We start from the raw sequence: 7,479 nt of genomic DNA, 5'->3' as shown, positions 1-7,479 counted from the left end.
ATACATACATACACACACACACACACTAGCCTATATATAGATTTTCTTTCTGGTACATATACAAATATATATATATATATATAAATATAATGCATTTTTGTGATGGGTCACAGAAAGTGTTGCAAATGTTAGAAAATCATAACCATCAGAAATCCTTACAGTCGAGCCGAGCCGCATGTACAGAGATAAGCCTCGACGACTAAGTTGTAATAATGTGGGGGGTTTGATGACTGGGCATGTTCTTGCACATCCTCTCTGTGGTTGCTTCAAAACATTAATCACTTAAAAAAACTCAAGAGTAAGATATTGACATTTTAATAATTAGGTCAATTCGCCATTCACTTCATGAGCCGATAATAAAATGCTTTTGATTTAAAATGACTGCAAAACGAGTCTACGAGGGACAAAAAAAAAATAGGTGCTAAAGAAATCATTGCACTCTGCTCATGTAAATGTATTCCGTAGCTGGTAAAAAAAAAAGAAAAAGAAAAAATATTCCAGTGAGCTTGAATATAAATTGATTTGTGGTAATGTTTACATAAGTTACATAGTCATTGCAGTCATGAGCCACATACATTAAGAGAAGTTCAATTTGAGTTACGAAATCTGTAGTTATGCATGCAACGGAGGACAAAAAAAAAAAAAAACATGCATCCAAACTCTCAAACAAACACAAGTGTATGTGCTCAAGCTGTGCACTGTGAATATATGAATACTTAAGAATGACAAATTAGAGTCACGACCACACAACGCACCAGACGGAGTTGGTCTTAAACGGGGGTGAAATAGTCTATCATACGTCAGGCTTTGACTGCACTGGAAACATTAACTGTGACAAACAGGGGACTCCAGTCCCCGCTGAGCTGATAATGGTAGCACTGAGATGTTAATAAAAGTAATCTGCGTGCGCCCTGCATTCACTCATCCCGCAGTCACAGATGGGCTTGCCTTTAATGTGCACCCAGATGACAAGAGCATCATTTAAGCCAAAATACCCGAAAAGCCAAAGCATGCAGCCGAGACTTGAAGCGCTCCAGCATGCTAACTACCCACAATCCTCTTCATCCGTCCTCCCTGGACTGTAGAATAGTCTTTTGCGCCATGTTTCGCATATTATTTCCCCAAGCAACCTTGACTTTCCAAGAGAAACTTTATAAAAATGGGGAGATGCTGGACAGGAGAACATTCTGTACTGCTGTCACTGATGGAAGAAATGTATCGACATGTGGACAGTCAGATCTGTGTTCCTGTCAATAACATGTCTAGGCTTATATAGAAATAGGTGAATCGCACGAAATGAGTGATTCACATGAAACTTGTCAAGAACAAGTCTAGGCTTATATATATACACACTAGTACAGTTCAGTACACACACACACACACACACACACACACACACACACACACACACACACACACACACACACACACACACACACACACACACACACGGCTCGACATTAAGGCTTGTCTGCTGGTCCGGGACAAGTGGATTTTTTTAAGGGGCAAGTGAAAGTGAAATTTACTTGCCCGACTGGACAAGTAGTCTAGCCTGATACAAACTTAAATAACAAAAAATAACTAGGGAATCACCAAAATGTGACAATGATTCTGCATTCATTTTAGTGTAAGTATTAAGTACAATTTAGATGCAATATTGACTGATTTTGTTATATTTAAGCAGCGAAAATGGTTCCAAACTAAGATTGCAGCAGAATCATAACGCATCTCACAGGAACACTTTACCATGTTTTCATTACTGAATAATTCAGCGTTTTGAACGAATCGGTTGAGTCAAAGATTCAATGACCCATTCATAAACAACTGCCTCATTCCTGAACGAATCAGCCATTTGAGCAAACCGTTTGAATAAATGACACAATGACTCACTCATTAAGATGGTCACCTGCCACCACCTACTGGTGGTTTAGTTTCGTGTTTAAAAGTATCATTCTTTCCAACATTTCTTATTTGTATATTCAAAAAATGTTTAATACAATCTCATAACACTATTTAATGCAATCCATAACACTATTTAATGGAGTTGTAATTTTTCAGTGTAAATGATTGAATTTGATTGGTAACAGCCCTATAGTGTCTTATTATTCTAATTTAATTTATTGATCAAATTTAAGAATTTAAAATGAAAGATAAAGCAAATATTTAAACCAAAATACACTAGTATTTTTTTTTTCTTACTATACTTTTTTTCATAAAAAGTACTGTATTATAGGAAAGAAAACCCAATGAGATCCAGACACATTATGGCAGAGGTTCTCTTGCTACCTATCAACACTCCCCTTTTGCAATTAATTTTTGTCCTTAGATTTTGGGGTGAATCTGTTAAATGTACTGAAAAAATTATATCACCATGAAACATCAGACAATAGCCATGTTATTATGCCAGGACACATGAAGAGATTTGGTCATATGATGTGTCAGAACTGGTTAAATTTGACTACTATCCTACTGCACGTCTCAACATCTAAGCGAAGCCTGTCAGGGTGAGCTCGCTCGCGTCGTGACAAAGCTTCGACATCCCCTTTCGCCACCAACAAGAGCCAACGTGTGACACAAGCTCTCGATGGTTCGCGCGGGTTATTTTTAATGCTCTATTCCGCAGTCCCTTTGCTGATCGCCCTTGAGCAAAAGCTGCCAATGTGGCAAAACTACTTGCGATGACAAAGGACAAAAACTCCCTTGAGAGTTCCCTCTGAGCTTTCTGAGACAGGTCGGTGGTGGGAAGGAAAAAAAACATGACGCAACATCGTGTGCGGAAACCTCTGGAACTACCCATGGCGACAGACGCAAACACACACACACATCCGCCATTAATATTCATTACGATAGTTAGCCTAATTTCTACAGCATTCGCTCAGTCAGAATCAACCAGGCCCTGAACCACAAGCACAGTCAGCAAGAAAGCATCACGTCACACCGGCTAAATATATCACAGTCAAATTTTTCCCATACTACTGCAAATTACTCTCTCCACCAGAAACACACATAACATTCAATGGGGGGGAAAAATCAATTCGTACGCCGTGCTCAGAGCTTCTGCGCTTTGAATTCAGCACAGAAATAAACCCACGCGCTTCAAGGCCTACAACAGTGAGCGAATGGATGCTGATTCATCAATAGATTGCCAACGCAAAAGGTCATCCCATTTCCAAAAGTGACATTTCCTGCTCAAAAATGGGCCTAAGAGGTTCAGCAAGATTATAAGGGATTCTATTAGGCACACAGACAAAGAAAGGGCACCGTACTCACCAGAGTTGCAGAAAGTTGTGGATCTCAGGACATAAATGGGGAGATTGGACAGATGAAGAGGGGAAGAGAGCGCAGCTGTGTCGCTGTGCGGATCAGTTCATCAGCCTTTAGACTTCTTTCCAGGTTGATAACCGGCCCATTCTGCAGGCAGAAGGGCAAATCAAAACAACACGCTGTCAGTTTAAGCCACGTTTGTCAGTCATGCGAGGCTGCCATACGTTGCACCTTCTCCACATCAGGGTCTCTGTGTAGCGAAGGGGGGTTTGCCTCAAGAGCACGGGTGAAATCGCACAAGCCATATGTGCGCTGATTTACTTATCTCACGGTTAACTGAATCCTTAAATGGGAACATTGTGTAAAAAAAAGGCCAAAAGCATCAGCTTCTAGTTAAGCGTGTGGATGCACCACTTTTGGGGAATTTAACGAAAAAATGTGCCATGTTATGAGAATCATAAATACATGAAATGGTGTCACTGACCAGAAGTCTCTTGGGTTTTCTCTTCCAGGTCATGTGACCCCGTGCCGTCACACTTCCAGACGACTTGAGAGAGTTCCGTCTGTCCAGTGTACCTCACCTTTTAAATAGAAGCAGATGTGTGAGAAAACATCCAGGAAAATCTAATTGATTCACAGATTTAACTACAGCTTTATGACGTCTACGCATTACCTGAGCAAGTCCTTACTGTTTCTCTGTACAGGAGGTTTCTTTTTTATTTGAAATTAAAGGTTTTCTTCTGCTCTTCCAAACCAAGACTCTGCAAGAAAGATTTTTAAGAGAAGGTTAGGGACGACATTTTGCACATTATATTAAGTAATAAATAAAAGTTAGAATCCAATTCCATTCCATATGGCACAGTGCCTTTAACAATACATATTAGTATTTCCTGTTATGTAGGACAATTAAAATATAACTTTTAAAGATATTATCATATTAGTTAGTTTCATCACAACCTCACAATTAAGTGAAACACTACATTGGTTTGAGCAGATGTTGTTATTTCTGTCATGTCCTTGGGGGGAAAAACCCTGACAATTTATTAAAAAATATTTCAGGTGTGTTTCAGCTTTCATTTTCTAATAGAAATGTTTCAAGCAAAACATCCAGAAATTGGTGTGATCCGTTTAAAATAAACAAAGTGTTTATTATTATAATATCTATATTATTTAAATACTGCATTATTATTATTACTATTATTGTTATATTATTTATAAATATTAAAGTCTTCAAGTCTTACAGTTGACAGAATATTTCTATTTGGGCATAAGTTTATGTAATTTTATAGAAATAACACCATAAATAACAACACAAATGACAGAAGATCAAAAGGTATGCACAACAGGAATGATCTGTACTGTTTCAGATTCTCATGTCTAACACACAAAACTGCATAACAAATTAGCTTGTAGAAATAGCTATGATTTTTTTAATGCATATTGCAATTGTAACCATCTCTTACGTCTGTGACCGCACTGCCAAATCCAGCCTTCAACTCCAAGCAAACAGAAATTCCTTAAAAAAAACAAGGAGACATTTATCAGTAAATGAACGTCTGTGTGTGTGTGTGTGTGTGTGTGTGTGTGTGTGTGTGTGTGTGTGTGTGTGTGTGTGTGTGTGTGTGTGTGTGTGTGTGTGTGTGTGTGTGTGAAAAGTGCTCCCTCTAATGGTCATGTTTGGCATTGTTTAACAAGATGGTGATGAATTTGCTTTCTGGCTCTGAGTGACATAGAAGTGATAATCAAATATATGACATGCATTATGAATGATTAGTTCAGAATACATTTTGATTAGATGAGCCACCTTCAAATCTGCAACAACAAAGTTGCAAGTAACAAATAAAGTAGCAAGTTACTACTTTAATCATTGATTCGGTCTTAATACCACAGGATCAAGCAATAATATAACTAGTGAAATATATTTAGCCTGACTAGCCATGGCAGAGAGGGTTCCTCCTAAACATTATATCAAAACCTCTAAAGCTTGACACGTCTCGGTGTCCTAAAACACAATTCACAGTACTTAGGGAAGACTGCCATCTACTGGCAAAATAAACTACTGACACCTACTGTCAATCATTTTCCAGTTTGATGACCTCTCTGGGTAAAAAAGGGTCATGCAGACTTCTCCACGTCAAATATTGGCAGAAGAAAAACCTGTTAAACATTTACCCAGTCTAGACTCAGCTGGTCCAAAAACCAATTTGGCCAATTTATTTAGAGGCTTCAAGCGGATGCAGATAAAACACTTCGGTCCTCAGCCCGAGCGATATTGTGCAAACCAGAAGTTAATCAGTTCCTCTAAAGACGCTTACAATCTGATCTCCTGTATGACATGGAGCCACTTCAGAGAGTCCCAGAGATGAAATTCTATAATGATGTAGACTGAAATTCAGCACAAGGGCTCGACACACAAATCACACTGTATTAATGTTTAATGATCTCTAAAAGCTCAGATTCCTTTTTCGCTTTCTCAGGGTCCCGCGTCCCGGCGTTTACAGATTATCACCTGACCCCTACTCAAGGACTGGCCCAATGCGATGGCGAACGAAACACACATCAGTGAGATTAAAGATCTCCGTTGTGATGGCGGTTACAGTGCTCAAAAGATCCATAAAACACATAAGTTATCTCCTTTCGACACGCGGCCCAGAGAGACAACCGTACTCGCGCTAGACACGTGAACCACACCACGATGCCAGAGAATATTTAACAGCCGTCAGACTCCTTTGTTACATATTACACTCAACGAGTGAAGCAGGAATCATATCAAAAGACAAAACACATATGGCATACGTATGTTTACATTTTGCTTTTCCCACCGGCGATATTTCAGACGAACAGCCTTTATAATATATTAACAGTTTTTTCAATACTGTAGCAGTCACTCAAATATTTTTTTCTACCATAAATGAAATATTAATAAGATCTAAACTATTTATATTGTGAGCATTAATAATGAATAGCAGCCCTTTCAACATTGTGCTTCAAAACATAATATCAAGCCTGAGAGGAAAGCAGATATTTTTCCATTTTCATTTAGCCAGGGGGTTATAAATTAAGAGGGTCCATGCTTTGCTAAATATTGTAAACGCACCTAATGCATTAATCACATAAGTAAATCTTTGTGGGCGCTCGGAGTGCAATACAGCCAGAGCAGCACAAAACAGTGCAATAGAAATGTGTTTAGGCGTTTCATTACTTTCATTTGCTAATAAATAAATGAATCAACTTGGAGACACTTCACCGGCTGTAAAATTTGAATCAAATGACATTTTGATGGAGAGGTTAAAAGGGGAAAGATCTCCACAGGGCTTTTAGAGAAAGTGCAGACTCTTAACTCAGTCATGGAAAAAGTCAGCTCACTTCTGCAGGTGTGCAATTTCATTAACGCTTACATGCAGGCAGGCATTGATTTGCAAAGGAATCTCTCTGAAATGCAGGTCCAATCAATCAAACGTCTCCATTAATTTCAGCCAGGGCTGTCGCTTGAATTCACAGGCCCTCGGATGAAATTTTTATGGGCGGGCCTAAGGAAGTTTATAATACCTGGAGAAAGCTATCCGTTAGATTTCCCATCCATCTCAGTGACAGATGTTTGGCTGGCCAGGACCCCCCGGAAGTGTGCAACGAATGGCCGTCAATGGAAAGATATGTAGATCCAGCATCTACCAAACCTAATTATGTGTGATTATACGGTTAGTTGGGTATTATTATTTACATTTAGCATTATTTTTCCGCACCAGTTGGGAAGCACTAGACTATACAGTACAGAAGAGGTTCTCAAGACATGATTTTATTATCCTCATATGAGATTCTGTGCCTTTTGTGCCCCCAGTAAAGATCATGATCTTACTGCCTTAAAATGTTGAAATATATCAATTCGAAAGCGGTCTTAGTCATAGTCAACAGTAAGCAGCATATTGTAGTTGATTCAATAAAATAATGAGAGACATTTGTCAGCTTCTTTTTGCTCAGACATGGTGCAGTGGCCGATTTTAGGTAAAAAGACCTAACCGAGTGGACACTGAGTGTAAACAGAGATTGAGTTGAAGAAGTAGTGTATTTTAAGTGCTTTGGTTCATATTGTTTCCAATAAATTGCAAATAAGAGTAATATTGTTGTGTGTGGGAGATAGGAAATCATCCATCCATCCATTCTCTATACAACCCCACTACTTAATCCACTCTGTTGTCCACCCTGTCAAGCTGTTTT

General features: G+C 38.8%; 1 protein-coding gene across 13 annotated transcripts in view; it reads right to left on the bottom strand.

Moving 5' to 3' along the window:
• Positions 1 to 7,479, bottom strand: part of pcbp3 (poly(rC) binding protein 3) — a 93,628-nt gene that overhangs the window by 62,896 nt on the left and 23,253 nt on the right. For all 13 annotated transcript variants that reach the window (XM_079619684.1, XM_079619700.1, XM_079619698.1 and 10 more), the window contains 4 exons: positions 4,728 to 4,780; positions 3,938 to 4,025; positions 3,749 to 3,845; positions 3,271 to 3,411 (listed from right to left, as the gene is read on the bottom strand). The gene's annotated coding sequence lies outside the window, so the exon portion shown is untranslated. The remainder of the gene's footprint in view (positions 1 to 3,270; positions 3,412 to 3,748; positions 3,846 to 3,937; positions 4,026 to 4,727; positions 4,781 to 7,479) is intronic.

This window comes from Phoxinus phoxinus (genome assembly GCF_949152265.1).
Source record: "Phoxinus phoxinus genome assembly, chromosome: 7".
Classification (NCBI taxonomy): domain Eukaryota; kingdom Metazoa; phylum Chordata; class Actinopteri; order Cypriniformes; family Leuciscidae; genus Phoxinus; species Phoxinus phoxinus.
Note: the sequence above shows the minus strand (reverse complement) of the source record. Positions and strands in the feature narration are given on the sequence as shown.